At 37.0% G+C, this 20,876-nt stretch overlaps 1 protein-coding gene and 1 pseudogene across 1 annotated transcript in view; both read right to left on the reverse strand.

The window, feature by feature from the left end:
- The window catches only part of MACROD2 (mono-ADP ribosylhydrolase 2), a 2,162,759-nt gene that overhangs the window by 286,606 nt on the left and 1,855,277 nt on the right, over positions 1-20,876 (reverse strand). The window lies entirely within an intron of this gene.
- Positions 9,069-10,326, reverse strand: LOC119037047 (eukaryotic initiation factor 4A-I-like; annotated as a pseudogene).

Here is a 20,876-nt window from a genome sequence, read left to right on the forward strand (position 1 = left end):
ATCTATCTCATGGAGTTTGGTTGTAAGGATTAAATTACTTGGGTATATATTTTTAGAAGGACTAAAAAATTTAAACTTATGGTTTTTATTATTGTTCAGTATAAGTTTATTGAATATAACACAACTGAAAAGATAGATAGGATTTAGAGAAATGTGGTGGGTCCAGGGTGAAGGAGGGATGAGAGAGAAGGGATGAAATACCATCAAGGTATTCAAGTGTCAGTAATGTCCTCCCTGACTTAGGACAGGGTGTCACCCTCTACCCAGGCACTCAGACCAGAAACATAGGAGCTCAGTCCAGAAAAACCCAGGAAGCATTCCTGAGATGCCTCATAGCCTTGCATCCATCATCCCTCCATTCATCAGTATACATTCCTCATTTTTTTCTCCAAATGCATATTGAATATGTACATTTATCTGTATCTCAATAAATACCACTCTAGTCTGACATTATCGTTTTCCTTGTAAATAACCAGACTAGCCTCCCAATGAGTTTTTATTCCCACCTCTTGACCTTGGAGAAATTTATTCACCGAAGAGTAGTTAGAAAAATCTCTAAAACTGGCATTTAAGTATTGTAAAGCCTCTGTTTTAAACCATTGTAGTCACAGTATTCTCAAAGTCCTACATGCTAGAGCCTTGCCAACCTATTGACACTCTCCCTCTCTTCTTCCTTATTACCATCTAGGCATAGTGGGTTCCTTTCATATTCTTACTCAGCTTTTTCTAACCACAAGGCCTCTGTACAGGTTATTCTTTGTCCATTCGATTTCCTTTGTACTCCAAATGGTTTGACTTTCTCATCTTTCAAGGCGTAGCTGAACCATATGCTCAGAGAAGTAAGCTGTCTTATCCTTTCTTGTAGTAGCATCATTCTCTGACCTATTAGAATACTTAGCTGTATCCTAAATAAGTATTTATTTTTCTGTTTACTTATTTAATGTGTGTCTTCCTCACTAGAATCTATGGTAAAAGGCAAAAATGGACCAGTACATAGACTGTTGGTTAATTACACTGGTATTTAATGGACTTTGAGTATTAATCTTTGCTTTGATGTATTTTTTTATTCATAGAAATAATATATATTTTAAATATATAATTTTTAAAAGATAATTTTGTAATTGAGTAACTTCTCTGAGCTTAATGCTCTGTGCTCCTCTGTGCTGAAATGGATTTTAATTATTTTTAAATTTTGTATTATATTTTTCCCATTACCACTTAGTCCCCTTATATTTCTCTCCCCACACAATCACCACACTGTTGTCGATGTCCATGAGTCCTTTTCCCTTTCTGCTCAATCATTCCACCCTCTAAAACTGCCCCAACTCTTAGGTGTCATTCAGCTCTCTAAATATGAGTCTCTCTATTTTGCTTGTTAGTTCAATTTGTTCATTACATTTCACGTATGAGTGAAACCGTACGGAACTTCTCTTTCTCTGACTGGCTTCTTTCACTTTGCACGTTGTCCAGGTTCAATTTATATTGTTGCAAAGGGTAAAATTTTCTCCTTTTTATGGCCCAGCAATATTTCATTGTGTAAATGTCCTATAGTAGTTTTATCTACTAATCTACTGATGGACACATGGACTGCTTTCATATCTGGGTGATTGCAAGTAATGCCTCAATGAACGCAGGATGCTTAAGTTCTCTCAAATTAGTGTTTTAGATTCCTTCAGATATATTCTCAGAAGTGGAATCACCAGGTCAAAAGGCAAATCCATTTTTAATTTTTTGAGGTATCTCCACACTGCTTTCAACAGTGGCTCCACCAATCTGCATTCCCACCAACAGTGCAAAAGTGTTCCCCTTTCCTCACATCCTCTCTAGCACTTGTTTGTTGATTTCTTGATGATAGCCACTCTGACAGGTGTGAGATAGTCTCTCATTGTGGTTTTAATTTGCATTTCTTTGATGATTAGTGATGTTCAGCATCTTTTCATATGTCTATTGGCCATCTGTTTGTCCTCTTTGGAGAAGTATCTATTTACTTTGCCAATTTTTTAATTGGGTTGTTTGTATTTTTGGTGTTTAGATTTGTAAGTTCTTTATAAATTTTGGATATTAACCCCTTATCAGATGTATCACTGAATATGCTCTTCCATCCTGTGGATTGTCTATTTATTTTGTTGATGTTTTCCTTTGCTGTGTAAAACCTTTTTAGTTTGATATAGTCCTATTTCTTTATTTTTCCTTTTGTTTCCATTGACTGCAGATACAACTGATAAAATATTGCTATGAGCAATATTCAAGATTATGGTGCCAATGTTTTCTTCTATGACTTTTATGGTTTTAGGTCTGACATTTAAGTCTTTGATCCATTTTGAATTTATTCTTGTGTGTAGTGTAAGAAGGTGGTCTATTTTGTTGAATAAATTATCCTTAGTCCATTGTATGTGCTTTATTTCTCTGTTGCATATTAATTGACTCTAATGGTATGGGTTTATTTCTGAGCTCTCTATTTCATTCTATTGATCTTTGGGTCTGTTTTTATGCCAGTACCAGGCTGTTTTGGTAACTATCACTTATAGTATAGTTTGATATTAGGTACCATGATTCCTTCCACTTTGTTCTTTCTCAGGATTGCTGTGGCTAAGTGGGATTTCCTGTGGTTCCATATAAATTTTTGAAATATTTCTTCTAGTTCTGTGAAATGTGTCATTGTAATTCTGAGAAGAATTGTGTTGAATCTATAGATTGCTTTGAGTAGTATGGACATTTTAATGATGTTAATTCTTCATATCCATGAACTTTATGTATGCTTATATTTATTTGTATCTTCAAGTACCTTTTTTAGTGTCTTATAATTTTCTAAGTACAAATCTTTACATCCTTGATTAGGTTTATTCCTAGATATTTTGCTCTTTTTGAAGCAATTGTGAATGGGTTTGTTTTCTTAATTTCCCTGTTGTTCATTATTGGCATATAAAAATGCAACTGATTTCTGGATATTAATTTTGTATCCTGCTACTTTGCTGAATTCATTTATCAGTGATAGTAGTTTCTTGATGGAATCTCTGGGGTTCTCTATGTACAGTATTGTCTCATACGCAAATAAAGACAGTTTTACTTTTTCCTTTCCAATTTGGATGCCTTTTATTACTTCTTCTTGTCTGATTGCTATGGCTAGGACATCCAGTACTACATTGAATAAGAGAGGTGAAAGCAGCCCTGGCTGGTGTAGCTCAGTGGATTGAGTGCGGGTCTGCAAACCACACACTCGCAGTTCGATTCCCAGTCAGGGCACATGCCTGGGTTGCAGGCCAGTTCCCAGCAGGGGACTCACGAGAAGCAACCATACATTGATATTTCTCTCCTTCTCACCTTCCCTTCCCCTCTAAAGATAAATAAATAAAATATTTTTTAAAAAAGAGAAAGGTGAAAGCAGACATCTCTGTCTTGTTCCTGACCTTAAGAAGAACACTTATAGTTTTTGCCCATTGAGTATGATGCTGGCAGTGAGTTTGTCATATATGGCCTTTATTGTTCCTTCTATTTCCACTTTTCTGAGAGTTTTTATCTCAAATGGGTGGTAGATTTTATCAAATGTTTTTGTGCATCTATTGATAAGATCAAGTGGTTTTTATAGTCACATTTATTGATTTGCAAACATTGTACCAACCTTGCATTCCTAAAATAAATACCACTTTATTTGGTGTCTGATCTTTTTAATATACTGCTATATTTGGTTTGCTAATATTTTGTTGAGGATTTTAGCATCTAAGTTCATCAGGGGTATTGGCTTATAATTTTATTTCTTTGTAGTGTCTTTATCTGATTTTAGAATTAGGATAATGCTGGCCTCATAAAACAATTTTGGGAAGCCTCTCTCCTCTTGAATTTATTGAAATAGTTTGAGGAGAGGTGTTGGTTCTTCTGGGAATGTTTGGTAAAATTCACCTGTAACGCTATCTGGTCCAGAGGTTTTGTTTATTAGGGGTTGTTTTGTTTGTTTGTTTGTTTGTTTTTGCTTATTTGTTTGTTTTACTGCTTCAATTTCACTATGTGTCTATTCAAATTTTCTTATTCTTCCCAATTTAATTTTGGAAAATTGTATGTTTTTAGGAATTTTTCCATTTCATTAAGGTTGTCCAGTTTGTTGGCATATGGTTGTTCATAATGTTTTCTTACAATCCTTTGTATTTCTTTGGTTTCAGATATTATTTCTCCTCTCTCATTTCTGATTTAATTTTGGGGGTCCTCTCTTTTTTTTTTCTTGATGAGTCTGGTTGAAGAACCAGCTCTTGGATTCATTAATTTTTAAATCTATTTTTAAGACTCTAATTCATTTATTTCTGCTTTGATCTTTATTATTTTCTTCCTTTTACTCACTTTGAGCCTTGTTCATTGTTCTTTTTCAAATACCTTTAAGTGTAAATTTAGATTGTTTATTTGAGGTTTTTCTTAATTTTTGAGATGGTCTTTAATGCCATGAATTTCCTTCTTTGGATTGCTTCCCAGTGTCCCACATATTTTGGGTTGTTGTGTTCTCATTTTCATTTGTTTCAAGTTTTTTTTTAAGATTTTTTATTATTTATTTGTCTTTAGAGAGGAAGGGAAGGAGAGAAGGAGAGAAACATCAATGTGTGGTTGCCTCTCGTGAGTCCCCTACCGGGAACTGGCCTGCAACCCAGGCATGTGCCCTGACTGGGAATCGAACCGCGATTGTGTGGTTCGCAGGCCCACGCTCAATCCACTGAGCTATGCCAGCCAGGGCTCAAGTTTTATTTTGATTTGTTGCTTGATCTCCTTGTTGAGCCATTTGTTTTTTAATAACATGTTTTTTAGCTTCCATGTCTTTACATGATTTTCATTGTTCTTCTTGTGGTTGATTTGTAGTTTCATATCATTGTGGTCAGAAAAGATGCTTCATATGATTTCAATCTTCTTAAATTTATTGACACTTGTTCTGTGTCATGACATGTGGTCTATCCTAGAAAACATTCCATGTGCACTTGAAAAGTATATATAGTCTCTTGCTTTGAGGTAAAATGTTGTAAAGATATCAATCAAACTCATTTGATCTAATGTGTTATTAAAGGCTCTTGTCTCCTAGTTGATTTTCTGTCCGGAAGCTATATCCAATGACATCAATGGGGTGTTAAAATTTCCTACTATGACAGTATTTCTGTCATTCACTCCCTTTATGTCTGTCAAGATTTGCTTCACATATTTAAGCTATTCTATGCTGGATGCATGAATATTATATCTAGAGTCATATTCTCTTGTTGGATTGTTACGTTTTTCATTATGTAGCATCTTTGCTTTTCTTTTACTATTGCCTTGGTTTTAAAGACTTTTTTCAGATAGTAGTACTTCTACCCCAGATTTTTCCCCATTATCTTTGCATGAAATGTCTTTTTCCATCTCTTTACTTTTAGTCCCTGTGTGTCTTTCGAGGTGAGTTGGGTCACTTTGTAGCAGCATATTCAGTTATCCTATGTCTTTTGGTTGGAGCATTTAAGACAGTTATTTACATATAAGGTGATTTTTGATAGATACGTATTTAGTGCCATTTTATTGTTAGACTATTTTCCTCTGTTTTTTTTTCTTTCTCTTTTTCTTCTTAAAGCACGTCCTTTAACATTTATTGCAGTACTGGTTTGCTGTTAGCAAACTCCTTTAGCTATTTCTTGTCTGAGAAACTCCTAGTTCTCCTTCAATTTTAAATGATAGCCTTTCTGGGTAAAGTAGCCTTTGTTGTGAGTCCTTGTTTTTCTTTTTCTTTTTTAAATTTAATTGTTGTTCAAGTACAGTGTCCTGTCTTTTACTTCCATCCCAGCCCACCCCCTCCAGTGCTCCCCACCTCCCATATCCACCCCCCTTAGCTTGTGTCCATGTGTCCTTTATACTACTCATCTTGAATATTTTACACCACTCCTTTCTGGCCTGAAATTTTTCTGTTGAGAAATCATATGGCAATCTCGTTGGTACTCCCTTCTATGTAACTACTTGCTTTTCTCTTGCAAGTAGTTACAAAAGAAGCTTTTAGGATTCTCTCCTTGTCTTTAATCTTGCCATTTTAATTATGTACCTTAGTGTAGGCCTCTTTAGATCCAACTTGTTTGAGACTCTCTGAGACTCTTGGACTTGTGTGTCTTTTTCCTCCACTTAATTAGGGAAATTTTCAGTCATTATTCTTCTAATAGGTTTTTTATCACTTCCTTGCTCTCTTCTCCTTCTGGTACTACCATGATATGGATGTTGTTATATTTCATATTGTCCAAAATATTTGTTAAGATCTCCTCATTTTTAAATCCTTTTTTATTTTTGCGTCTCTGCCTGGGTGTTATTTTCTACTTTGTCTTCCAAGTCACTGGTTCAACCCTTTGCTTCACCTAGCCTACCGTTTCTTCCTTTCAGTGTACTATATATTTCAGGTGTCATATCTTTTATTTCTTACTGATCCTTTTTCATGGTTTCTAGGTCTTTTTCATGCTGTTGAGTATCCTTATAATCATTATTCTAAACTCTCTATTTGATAAATTACTTGCCTCCATTTCATCTAGTTCTTTTTCTGGAGGATTGTCTTGTTCATTTGCGATGTTTCTTTGTCGTCTCATTTTGTCTGCTTCTTTGTGTTTGTTTCTATGTATTAGGTGGATTACCAAGATTCTTGTGTAGGCCTTTGTCAGACTATGGTTGTGACTGTCCCTGGACAACCTGTTTGGAACTCAGTGATGCACACCATGTAGCTCTCTCTGTTGGACTTGTTTGTGTGCAGAAAGAACCAGGCTGAGCATCAAGGCTGGGTTTTATCAGCACCAGGCCCAGGGGAGGATCAGCTAAAGTCTCAGAGATCCCAGAGATATGACTTAGTTTGTTAAACTAATCACTGGTATAACCTCAAGCTATACTCAGCAGCCCAGCTTAAGCTCAATAGGGTGGGGCAGAATAATTCTTGTGGGCAGGGCTATTGCTTTCCTTCAGGCTGATGCTATTTGGGGAGGAGTGCTCTGCCTGAGAAAGATGGGTTCTGCAGTATGAGGAATAACTGAGGACAAGAATCCTGGTGGCTATTCCCTGAGTTCTCTCCCCAGAGCCACCGACCCCAGACTTCCTCATGTGTTTCTAGTTCACTCTACCCTCTCTGCTGAGCCCAGGGTAAGTGGCTGCAAATAAAATTTTGTGCATTGGCCTTTTAATACACTCTCTGAGTCTCCAGCTGTCTCTCACTGGCACAGCAGGATGTTATTTGGGTTCCTTTCCTGGCTCTGACGTTATAGGCTGGGGAGCCCATTTTTGGGTTCAGACCCCATACTTCTCACGGGGAGCCCCCCAGATACTGAAATATTCCTCTAGAACTTCATCTGCTATCTGTGGGATCCCAGCCAGCCCCGTTGTACTTCCTCCACACTCCCTACCAGTCTTTTTGTAGTGATGTGGCTTCTTCCATCTGTCCATGGTTATAACACTTCTTTCCAGCTAACATTCAGTCGGTTATTCAGGATAATTTCTCTACCAGTTAGTTGTAATTTCAGAATGGTCCTGGAGAAAGGTTAGTGTAGCTTCTACTTACTACTCTGCCATCTTGGCTATCCAGTGTCCATGAGTTTTTTAAGCCCTTGATGGCACAGAAGACAGCAATGATTGGAAAATCATGGGCATTGATGACTGATCTGTGTGACCCTGGGGCTGACTAAAGTTGCCCCATGTCCCCAAAAGCAGAAGGGTCAGAGAGGAAGCATCTCTGTCCAACTGGATCTCAGGCAGATTCTTATTTATCTTCTCTTTTTTAAAATAAATAAGATATAGAAGGTTTTAATAAGACTTCAATACACACTGATAATGGATCTCTCCATACACAACGTAAAACAGTTGCAATGGTTTGTAGGTTATATCCAATGGCAAATTCTTGGTTGTACATTGTATAATAGCTAGAGTCATACAGGTTTTTGTTTATTTCTCAGAGAGGTTCTCATGGGAAGAAGTAACAGGAGACGTGACTTTTTGTTTTTCTGAACTTTCTGAATTCTTAAACTCATCAGCAGTGGAGGAAAAGATTAGTTAAATTCCTTGAGTTGGGTGGACTTTTTTTATATTTTAAAAGCCAATTTAGTGTGCCTCTAAGGCCACTGGCTGCAGAGGACACATTTCCTTTTGCTGCTTGGTATTTGGATATATGGGAACACTATTGTCTGGGTTTCACAGCACCACACTGAATTAGGCAAAGCAAAATATCTCAGTGTATGGCTAACATCACCTTCTAAGTCAAATATCAAAAGTCCCAGTGAACCATTGGAGTCATCCTTCGGACTGATGCACCAAAAAGAAAATGCCAGTGTAACTGAATGGAAATTCCACAACACCTCTAATTCAGCTGATCTGCAATCTAATAAGCAAAGATAAAATAATTTTAAAGCATCAATTAAATTTAAAAATGTATGCAAACAACTCTAGAGAGAATTTCAACAATAAGAATGATGTTAATTCCAAATGTTTTCTGAATAATAATCTTAAATCTCTAGGTAGTTCCCAAGATTAGCTTAAATTGAATTCTCACTGTGCATCCCTTTCTTATTTGTACTTGTTTATCTCTTCCACTCCTGCCCAGTCCTTCTTTGCTTTTATGTTTCTTTTTTTTTTTTACTCATAGCCATAGCTTCTTTTTTGGGGGCAGTTTTGAAGTTATTTGATTGTGAAATTTTGTGTTTCTTTCCTGAATCAATAAAAACTACACTAAACAATGTAAAAGTGGCTACTGTTGTTTCTCCTCTGCTCCCTCCACTTGGGGACCACCTAACTCCATAATTTTCCCTCTAGATTTGGTCCAGTAAATGAAACTGAGTGATATTATAGCCCTCTCGAATCATTTTCAGAGGAATTTGGCTGAAATGGGGAGAGCCTCTGAGGTTTGGAGGGTGACTAGGTTAGGGAAATAGATGAGTATTTTGGGCAGAAGAGATGGCACCTGGGGCATGAGCTTATCCAATAAAAGGGTATCTAAAATGTTCACAGTTTCTTCTTTGCCTCAAAAATGACATTTATTCAGAGGAAAAAAATGACAATATGTCATCTATTGGCTCCATTCTCTCCCCACTCCTGCTCTCCTTAGCCTACCAAGGTGGGGGCTAAGGAGGATGAACCTTCGCTGGGGTGAGGTGGCAGATCAGCCACTGTAGGATGAGGTTAGCAATATTGAGGGGTCGTTCCTCAATAAAGATGTTGTAGATTTAGGTCTTGAAGTCTGGAAGAGTCATCTTGTCTTCTTCTGTCACCATATTTATAGCCATACCATTACAGCCGAAATGTCTTCTTTACTAATTTTATGGACACAGTCTTCAGGTCATAGCTGATGACTAAAAAAACCTGCTCTACATCAATGGCTCTGGTCAGCAAGTTAGTGGTAATCAATACTCTGCTAGAGCCAGAGCGGAACTTCTTCATGATTACATCTTGTTCTTTTGGGTCCATATCTCCATGCATGGCAGAGACAGGGACATCTTAGGCATGCCTCTTCTTACTGAGCCAATCAACCTCTCTTTGAATGTTGATGAAGATGACTATGAAGGTGATGGTGAGGATTTCATACGAGTCACACAGTATGTTTAACTTCCACTCCCCTCATTCCATATTGATATGGAATTGGCATATACTCTCCAGATCAACTCTTCCTTCTTGACAGGAGTAAGAATGAGGTCCCTCATGAACTTCTTGGTCACCTCAAGCACATCAGAAGGCACTGTAGCAGACAGCAAAACCACCTGAGTATTGCTGTTGAGCTTTTGGAATATGTCATAGACCTGGTCTTTGAGTCCATGGCTTAACATTTCATCAGCTTCATTCAGTACAATGTCTTGTTGTATTTGAGAGAGAGGTATCTATGGCTAAGAATATCATAGACACGCTATGGGGTGCCCATGGTGATATGTGAAGCTTCCATCTGCAGGTTTTGCACCTCAGCATGCACATTGGTAACTCAAAAGTAGGCAGGTTAGGAGATACCCATGTAATCCCTGAAAGCCATGACTACCTTCTATATTGGTTGTGCCAGTTCTCTAGTGGGTATGAGGACCAGGGTCTGAGTAGATGCAATTCAATCTGTTACAGAATTGAGATGGCAAAAGTTGTCATTTTTCTGGTCCTCAACTCAGCTGAAGAGATCACATCATAATAGTTGATATAAGAAAAAATGGCTCACTGCCTGATAGAAGAGGGCTTATCAAAATCATCAATGTAGATGCCATGGAGGAGGGACTCCAAGTGGTTCATTTTATCAAAACTGTCAACAATCTTATTTCAGTTACTCTTGATGGGACAATGCCTTCAGGTTCCATTCCACTGGGGCCATCCATAGTCTCTGGATCAAGAACCCTGACTCAGAGACATAATCCTTAGAAACTAGTAGACTCTTAATCCTTGTTTGATTCACTTGTATAGAATTCTTGATACCTAGAACTTTTAAAACTATTTTATAAAGTTAAAGTCATTTTACAAGTGAGCACATGAGCTATAAATGGCTTTTCTCTCTATTCCTCCTTTAGTGGTCAGTTCCTCCAATTGTTACTAGAAGTTCTTATTGAAGACTTCCATCTGATTTTTTGGATAAACCATCATGTTCCATGACAATGAGAGAACACATCTAGTAATTTTGGTCTTTCCATCTTCTTAACGTAAAATGTTATTAGTAATATTTAATGATACTTTACTCAGGAGTGCTTCATATGTATCAAAACTGTTCTGATGCTTTAGATGTAATAACTTGTTTGTTATTTCAGGAAATAACAAATATTTTATACCTGAGGAAATAGAGCTTAAACAGGCCCTGTAAATACCTTAAATTAAATATGTAAATGTTTGTGTGATGTAGTGGGGGAAAAAATAAACAGTGAGAATTGACCAGCTATTCAGTAGTAACAGGCCTTTGATAAATCACTGACCTTCATTAAGCCTTTCATGATCCATAAGTAGACTCATAATTTCACCAAGGAGAGAAGCTTTAGAAACACCAAGATTCAAAGGCACAACAGAAGATATGGATCATTAGAAAAAGACTGAGATTTATAGTCAGAGATGGGCAGGGCAGCCAAAGAGAGGACGATAGCATAAAATTAGTCTCACATTGTGCTTGTAGAGAATAACTTCTCTAGAGATGGATAAACTCTCTTCTTATGTTGCAGTGGCCCACCACCTAAGTTAATAGCTTCTTAATTTTTTCTCATTCTATATTTTATAGCTGCTGTAGCTTAAGTAAAGTAATTAAATGCTTAAGCCTGAAAAAGGCTTTTGCTAAACCTAAGGCTATGTGGTTGAGTAAAATGCAGTCTGGGATTAAAATATTCTCATCAAATCCTCTTCTACTTCCTCAAAAACTCTGAAGCAAGAATTGCCAGGTGTGAATTTAGGTTTAGCCACAATGATGTGGCTACTGATGTCTGGCTTGTACGATGGGGTTTACTGTTGAATTATTTTAAGCTTGAGAAGCACTAAGGGGAAAAAGAAGCTTCTTTTTTTCTGTGGAGATAATGTTATGTGCAATCTCTGTGCCTCTGAAAATGTGCATGGTATTAAAAAGACAGTAGAAATTAGATTAAATATGATAACCTTTGAAATACATCAGTAATTTGTTTTAAAATGGTCTTTAAGCAAAAAAGAAGCAATACTTCTAACATCACTTTAATTCTTTGGTTCACCTGAAATACATGAACTTTAAGTAATCTGTTAATAATGTCTAAAAATCACTATTTTCATGAGCTAAGGCTTATAACATATGTTCCCATTATCACTCAGATGATAATATTGATAAAAGGTATGAATTGTTCTTTTACAGTTCATTTCAGCAGGGGCATAGAAACTCCTCCACACATAACAAACCTGATGGCGGAGGAACATTTTATTCAATGATTACTGTGGCACACCAAGCGATACAGTTGTTGCCTACCAGATGTCAGTTCCAAAAATTCTGTTCCCTCTCCAGAGCTGTGGGACTGATAAACATACACACACACACACACACACACACACACACACATATATATATATATATATATATATATATATATATATATATAATCCAAAATGGCTTGTATGACTGCTACTAACATAGTGGTGATCTTTGTACCTGGCATCCTATAGGTACACTGACCCTAAACCCAAATCCACCTAAAAATTCTTGAATATCCCACTTATCCAATAAACATTGTCAACTGAAATGATTGGTTGTTTCAGACTTGTATTATCTACTGACACACTTTTAGCTGCTATTTTATTTTCCTATGGTCAGACAATACCACGTTGAATGAGTACTTCAAGGGGCAGGGCCATAGCACATTGCTAAAGATAGACTGGTTTTGATGTTTTAGAAATGAAACCTGGCTATTTCAAGCAAATGCTGAAATAATTACTCTTTTTTTAACAAATGAGAAAGATTGAAGTATATATGTTTGTCTAAAAAGGGTGATGGTGTAAGGGGGTACTGAGCTAGAGGTCCCCTGAAATAAAGAAAACCCCCACAGCAATTGCTTGGGGATGGGGGTGGGGGATGGGGGAAGCAGAGCAGGGTCATTGAGAGTTCCTTTGCATATTTAAAGAACTTGGGCAGTGTTTTAGTAATGCTAAAAGCTGTGGCAGGTGCTGGAAGGGAGGGAGATGGTGTGACTCTAATCCACAATTGGATGCAGCTGGAGGGACTTGCTGCATCACAGGAGCAGCTTGGAAGCCATTCCTATGTCATGAGGCCATGCATGGCCCTGGACTAACAATGGCAGTCAAAAAAAGGCAGAAGAAACCAGACTACTGGGAGGAGCCAGAGATGGGGTTATTGAGGAAAATGCACACCAGGATTTAAACCCAGGCATAGGGCAACCATTGCCCTCTTGACCATGTAGCTGGGGAAGGAGAAGCCTCTTGACCATGTAATGGCAGTGCGGGGTCTTGGCGATACGGTTTGAAAGAATGCAGAAGGATCCCTGGACCACCATGAGGATGCAGTTTTGGATTAAGATCAGGAGCCTAGCTAACTGAGCATGAATGACTGGAAAAACCCAGAATACAGGTGGTAATCTGCCCAGCTAAGCTACAGACTATTTCTTTTCCTGACAGTTGGTACCTCTGATGAGCGTGGTTCGGCAAGGAAGGACAAGATTATGCATTTGTGGGTGTTTCTTTGTTTCCAAAGGGAATGAGATCTAACAGTAGAATTCCGCCATTATTCTGAACCTGTATAACTTTTGAATAAATAGTTCCTTTCCTTTTCATAGGACTGTGGCATTGGGAGTCATGGTTCTTGTCTGTGGCAGCCAATAGAACCCAGGGGTTCTGTTACACTGACATTGCCATGGTGCCTTTCAGCAGTGTCTACCCTTATCCACTGAGATTTTACCAAGGTAACTAGATATCAACCAAACTGTTTTTAGGAGAGTACAACTAAGGATGTTTCTTTAAGACTGTTTAAAGATTGGGTTAATAACAATAATTCCATTGAGATGTTTATCTGTGAATCTTCTGAATTCTATCGTGTTGAATTTGTTTTTAAGTTGATCTTTCATGGTTATTCCTCAGCTCCTAGTTTCTCACCTCTTCTGCCTCTGGTTCACTCTCATTACCCTGTATTGATTGGAACCATCATAAACTCACCAAGATGTTCTTTACTGTCTCCTCAGATCAACAGGAGTCAGTCTTCACAAATATCTGCAGAATTCTCAGCTCCAACCTCAAAGGCATTACATTCAAGGAGCTGATCTTTTCAAATTTGACAACGCTTTAACAATGGAGTTCAGAACAGTGCAGAGCATTTAATAAAAAGGTCATAATCAAGTATGTTTTTTATTCCATGCATAAACATAGAAAAACACATGAAGTTTGATTTTTATAATCTTTTTACTATCTTGGATAAAAATGCTTATGAGCAGTAGAGAAAAGTGGTTATGAGGATAATTAGTGGGTTTGGAATCAGGTTAAGTTAAACTTGAATTCTGACTGTATTTCTAGCTGTGCAACTTTGGCCAAATTACTTACACTTCCTGAAAATTTTTATCCTCATCTTTAACATGGATAATGTTAACTTTATGGAGTTAGTTGAATTGTTAATAGAGATAATTCATGCTTGCAAGTGTATGCACATAGCAAATACTCAATAAATATTATTAAAATAAAGTACAAAGAAGACTAGACTAGAAGCTTTGAGCCTTGTGTTCTAAACCTGGCTCTACCATTAACCAGTATTTGACTGTGAAAAACCTCATTTCCTCACATAAAATATAGTACGGCTGAACTAAATTACTGGTTTTCTAAATTTTTCTTGTCAATACTAGCATTTTTAAATGCTACAATCTTACATGGAATCCTATTATATAAAAACTATGGTACATTTACATGATGAAAAGAAAGAAGGAGCTTCTACCCTTTGTGACAGCATGGATGGATCTGGACAGCGTTATGCTAAGTAAAAGAAGCCAGGCTGTGAAAGATGAGTACTATATGATCTCACCTATAAGTGGAACCTAACCAACCAACCAACCAAACAAGCAAGCAAAATACAACCAGAGACTGTGAAATTAAGAACAAACTGACAGTAACCAAATGGCAGGTGGGAAGAGATAAAGTGGGGAGAAGAGGCAAGGGTTTTCAGGAACATGTATAGAGGACACCCAGACAATACTAAAGGAGGGTAGGATCAAGGGTTGGGGGTGGGGATGGTTGGGAAGAGGGGAATAGTGGGGGAAATGGAGACAATTGTACTTGAACAACAATAAAAAGTGTAAAAAAATTCCCAAACTATGATACATAAAAATGAATACATGCTGCCCTAGTTGAAGTAGTAGTTCAGAATAATACAGACATATATGTATCACTTGATTATTTATATGTGTGCATATGCATACATATGTGTATTCATATCACAATATATTATGCTAATAGCAAGAAGAAACTGTCACTAAATTCCTAAAACCTGCACAATTCAGCATCCCAGAAAAAAAAACCTGTAGATATTTTTTAGCAGCTTCTCAAACAAAAACTTTTGTTTTTATAAAAATCTAGCACTGAATTGCAATGAGCTGAATTTCAACTTTCTTTCATAGTTAATGGACAATACTCAAACTAATGTATACTAAAGAGATTTCTTTTCATCTTAACAGTCACATTCCTTTCATTTAAGCAGTCCAATGCTAAGTACTTTCAGTGATTGCAATCACTTCCAAGATAATCTTCTATGGCACTTAAATATAATCACTACCTAGCCCGGGACAACCTGTGTCATCAATACGCTCTCTTGTTGAATAAACAAGACATGAAATTTAGTTTTGCTTTTTTTCACATTCTGTAAAATAGAAATTTGTTTTTGGAGTCAATGTGCTGGTGTCGGGTTAATCTGCAAATATTAGTTTTTAAATGGGGATGTGCTAGTCACTTAGTTTAGAAAGAGAACATTCTTATAAGGGCATCAATGCATATTATCATTGCCTAGCAGTTTAAATGTTGTATTATATAATTTGATTTCAATGACTGCTAGCTTGAAATTTGAGTGGTCTGGAGTGAGATCAAGATGGCAGCTTGGGATCCACAGAAAGAGGAGCCGGCACTGACTAGAGTAGAGAGTAGCCAGTGTCAGCCAGTAGAGACAACAAGATAGATGGAACTGGTCTTTGTGGTAAGAGAAGGCTCAAAGGTACACAGCCCATCATCCCAGAAGATACCTTAGAACAGAAGCTGCCTGATAAACACAATAGGTATGGAGGCCCAACAGATCAGGGGAATAAATGAAGGGTACCAATAGACAGATACTTGAGAGTATGTATATGAGGTCTGTCCAAAAGATATACTGCCATGTGATATGAAAAATGAAGATGTTTATTGAAGAAGATACAGGATACAAGAAACATTGTAATAGTACAATGCCACCTCAATACCCTTCAAAGTAGGCACCTTGGGACCTCACACAGTTTTCCAATTGCCATCAGCTGCCCACCAAATATTTTCCTGAATCTCATTGATGGTCTGAAATCTCTTTTTTTTTTTTTCAAAGGCAATTTTAGTTTTGGGAAAAACCAGAGGACACAAGGTACAAAATCTGGGCTGTAGGGAGGGCTGAATCAACTGGGTGATTTTATGTTTTGCCAAAAAAACTCTTCACAAGATACGATACATTAGCAGGCACATTGTTATGATGAAGCTGCCAATCACCAGTTGCCCAAAGCTATGGCCTTCTGAATAATCTGAATAGTTTCCATGGAGCAATGTTCAAGCTTAACACAAAATTTGATGCAGATTCATGGCTCTACTCACTCATCTTTTTGAGTGCAATACTCACACAGTACACAGGGTCACTCAACAGCATCTACTGCCCCCACTGACTAATACAGTGAAGTCATCATTGTTCGCCCATGCGCATTCCAATCCAGGTTACATCAATGTCATGCAAACTGTTCTTGTTATATTAACAATGGTTGGACTTTTTCCAACAGACTTCATATGTAAGAAAATGATTACAGGGATAAGATTTGGCCACCAAGACTTGGCAAATACAGACTACTACATTAAAAAGTAGCTGCTATTCGATTCTTGGGTATATGCACCCAAGCCTTTCAAGAGAAGCCATACATTTTGCTTTTTATATGCATTCTTCATTGTTAGTTATTGTCAATAACTTCATTTGGTTTTTAAAATGCTGTAAAAAATGAAGACAACCTTATGCTGGCTAAATGGAACACATTTTTTGGTCCTTTAAAGCCCTAGGACTTCAAATCTGAGATATCAGTCTTGAATTCTATACTTGTAGGTGTATGCCCATAAATCTGGCCCTGATTCAGGGCGAAACTCTCTATAAACAATTTTCAGCTTTGTTATAATTTATTCCATTATGTTTGGGTAATCCAAATCATGAAATAGACTTAGTATCTATGAGAGTCCAATTTTATTCCTAGTTTAGGATTCCAAAGAAACTTCCTCAAATTTAAGAAATAAGGCAGTCTATTCAAGGCTGGTCTTATCTTCTCAGCTGATTTCTTCAAGATATCCTACAGTGAATTCTCAGATTCTCCCAATTTTTTCATGTGCCAAACATTTCATATTTTAGGAAAGTATTGCAAAATATTTGGCTATTCCATGAGATATATACCATGGGAGCACAAACCAATTTAAATGAGGTTGGAATAAGGTCAAATTCAAAATCAGTTTAATTGGCCATATTTATGTAGCCATATTGTTCTTAGAAAGTCATTAATATTTTTTTTTTCTGCAGGAGATGGATAAATGAAAAATATGACTGTTCTCATACAAATATCTTTATTCTTTAAACTTTTCTTCGAAACTTTATTCTTTTTATAGTTCTTTCCTAGCAGATGGAAATGAAAAGGCTGAAGAGAGGCAGTCCAGTATGCTGTTATCTCCTTTGGGCAGTGCCTCTTACATCTTCACCTTCTCCAGTTAGGAAAATGTTCTGCAATAGAAGCCCATCCTCTTCCGTCACCAGTCAGCATGAGGGGAAGAATTCAGCTCTTCCTTGGTTGCCAGAGAAAGTCTGACATCTCAGAATATTCAGAAAGTGTTCAGAAGTGAACAGTGAATCCTCCAAGGGACAGCCTTTGACATTTCAAAGAAGGACACTGGAGAACTCTAAATGGTACCATACAAAGAGGAAAAGGAACAAGATAGATTCACTGAGAGGAAAGTGAGCTCTAGAGGTTCCCACAACAGGGGTCTATGCATTTTGAAACAGCAGTTAACATAAGTCTCTTGGATTGTTTAGCATCTTTATAGCTACTTTCCTATGACTTAACTGCTTTTACATATAGATAACTTTTGCCCCCTTAGGCCCCAGTTAATACCATCTTTTAAAACTCCCCCAAACAAAAATTCAAGTTTCCAACGAGGCAGTTACAACTGTCTTAGAGCATAAGGAAGAGAAATGGCAGATCCTTTGACCTCCAAGGGAAGCTATTTTATCACAGTAAAGAAACACAAGATGAAGGTAAGAGAGAAAATATTTTCATTTTAGCATCCATAAAAACATATAAATTTTTCTACGTGCAAAATGTACATCACTATTGCTTTTCTTTGGTGGGAGATGTTTGACTCATTGCTCCACGGGAGATAGTAAAAACGAAACAGCAGCAAACATTGGAAAAGGAAATTAAATTGGAACTGCATCTTGTCTTCACCTTCTTGTTTCTCATTTTTGTAAACCTTACTTTGGGACTGATGGTGGCTTCTCTCAAGGACAATACTATTCATGACCTCTATTCACTGTTTTGTATTATTTATTATTTAGGGGATATAATCAACATTTCCTAAAAGGCTGTCTGTCGTAGACCACTCTGTCTGGTTCTAGGAATTGTATCTCGACCCCTTGTGGCTAAGGGAAAGGGATGATCTTTGGAGTGCCAGCCGCAGGAGACAAAGCTTGTCTCTGGTAGCAAACACTGCCTCAGTTTCCTCTCCCTGCCCCCAAAGCTTGATCAGAAGTCAACAATGTGTAAGACCCCTCACAGTGGGGGGCAACCTAAGCCAGACTCGATCACTTGGAAGGCCTTCATGGAAGGACTGGGGGGGGCTGCAACAAAGAACAATGGACTCTCACCCCATGTTCTCTGGGGTGAACAGAGTCCCCATGTTCTCTGGGAAAAGTGCTTCCTGGCTCTAATCCCCTTAAGCCTGAATACCCCTGCTGGGGAGGGGTGCAGCTTCTTGACTTGCTAGAGCATGTCCTGGGGAAAAATCTGACATCACAAAGACTTCCTGATAAACCTGTGAAATCTGCTCTGTTAAGAGTGCTTTCATTCATATGTTAAGGGTTTGAGCAGTAAACCCTAAAACTCTGTTCCTGACAGAATGACTCATAGTAAGCCCTCAGATTTCTTTGAAAAGTTATCTACTGTTTGATCCTTGCCGCCCTGTATTCCTGTGTATTACAACCCAATAAAAGCTCTGGAGGAGGGGGCTCAAGGCCTTTTTCTCCTTGGAAAAACTGGCCGTTGCTGGCCTTTTTCCCTGAGAAACTGGCCACTGCCCACAACATTTTCTGTCTGGGAAAATGGCCACTTCTCCTCCCTAAGCAGATCACATCATATCTCTGTCATGATTACTCTTCATTCGTGGTACACGGGGGGGACTTGCGAGGAAAGTCGCCCCCACAGCTGTCATCTATTCATCATCTTCCGTTAAAAAATGTAATACTTAAACCTGATTTAAATTTTATAATATGTGTTACCAATCTGTGATTGAATTGCCACATGGTTCTATGAAATATGAAAATAAATCATGGTAATATACTTGTCCAACTAAGCTTGGATTGTTAGAATGAGTTAATATAGGAACTTGATCTGATTAATTAGTAATATGAACCTGGATTAAAATTGTGCTTTTCCAAAGAGCTCCCAGTGCTTTTGAACCATCATTTTACTTTTTTTAGACAATACAGAGAGTAATGTAAAATGTCACAGCCAAAGATAACATAGCTGATTTGTGAGAGAATCAGTTTCTATCTGCTCATTTTTAAGAGTATATTCTAAAACAATGAATCATTATATTACTCTAAAAAAATAAAAAGCATTCCATACTTTACAACTTAACATCTCTGACATTCTAAAACTGCATCCTATCTCTAGGACTCAAATAAAACCACAAAACAAAAAAAATTATTTCTAGACAAGATAATCATTATTTAATGATCTGATAGAAAAGAGATTCAAAGACACAAGAGCAGATATAACTGAAAGTGTAGAAAATAAAAAGCATCATCATGATTATCTTGTGGGGCTTTTACTACCTCTTTATAAAAGAAAAATATTGCCTAAAAAAAAAAGTACTTAAAAATACCACTTAACCACATATTAAATACTAGAATCAATGGTGAAAAGCTAAAAGCTTTTGCTCTAAGATCAGAAAGACATCAAGAATGCCTACTTCCTTCACTGTCATTATAGTACTGGAATTCTTAGCCATGACAATTAGGCAAGAGAAAGAAATTAAAAAATTAAATCTAAATTAGAAAAAAAAAAAGAAGTTAAACTGTCCCATTTGCGGATGCCATGATATTATATGTAGAAAATCCTAAAGTCTTCACCAGTTAGCACTAATAAATGAATTCACTAAAGGTGCAGGACACCAAATAAATATTAAAAATATGTTGTGTTTTTATATATTAATAATGAACTATCAGAAAGAGAAATCAAGAAAACAATCTTAAAACTGCATCCAAAAGAATAAAAAGTCTATAAGTAAACTGCTCAAAGAAGGTAAAAGCATTGAACCTGGAATACGATAAGATATTGATGAAAGAAATTAAATAAGACACACACAAATGGTATGTGACTGGAACCCCCTGATTCTCGGGGACAACCTCTGTATCTGAGATATACCTTCCCAATTTTTATCAGCCACATGTGGGTGTGGGACCAGCCCATTTCCTGTCTCTACCCCACCTAATGCTCTGATACAGCTTCTTTATATCCTTAGGTGTAGGACTTCTGTTCAGCTAGCTTTCAGGCGATTCTGAATTTTGCTTGTTCTGTAGTTCAGCTGTAATTTTGATGTGACTGTAGGAGAATTTGAGCACCACATTTACTTATGCCATCATCTTGACAACAACCCCAAATAAATGTACTTTTAATTTACAGTTAACACTCTCAGAATGAAATTAAGAAACTTAAACCTATTATTGTTTTTGCTTTTTACACACTCACTCTTAACTAGATATTTTAGAATTCTTTAAACTCTTTCAAAAAAAGTCAGTATAGAGGTTGAGTGTTAGTTTTTGTAATGACTGTAATCCTACAACCAGACAAACATTTTATTTCATATTTATTGTGTCATTTAATTTTTGTAACTTATTATAATATCATAGCTAATTTTAAGTTATGACATGATATATATGCTCATGTTACCTATTTCAAGAAATATAAAATCTTGGTTAATAGAAAATAATCCATTAAGTTATTTGT

The sequence above is a fragment of the Artibeus jamaicensis genome, unplaced genomic scaffold (genome assembly GCF_021234435.1).
Source record: "Artibeus jamaicensis isolate MK-2021 breed Jamaican fruit bat unplaced genomic scaffold, CSHL_Jam_final contig_685, whole genome shotgun sequence".
NCBI classification, from domain to species: domain Eukaryota; kingdom Metazoa; phylum Chordata; class Mammalia; order Chiroptera; family Phyllostomidae; genus Artibeus; species Artibeus jamaicensis.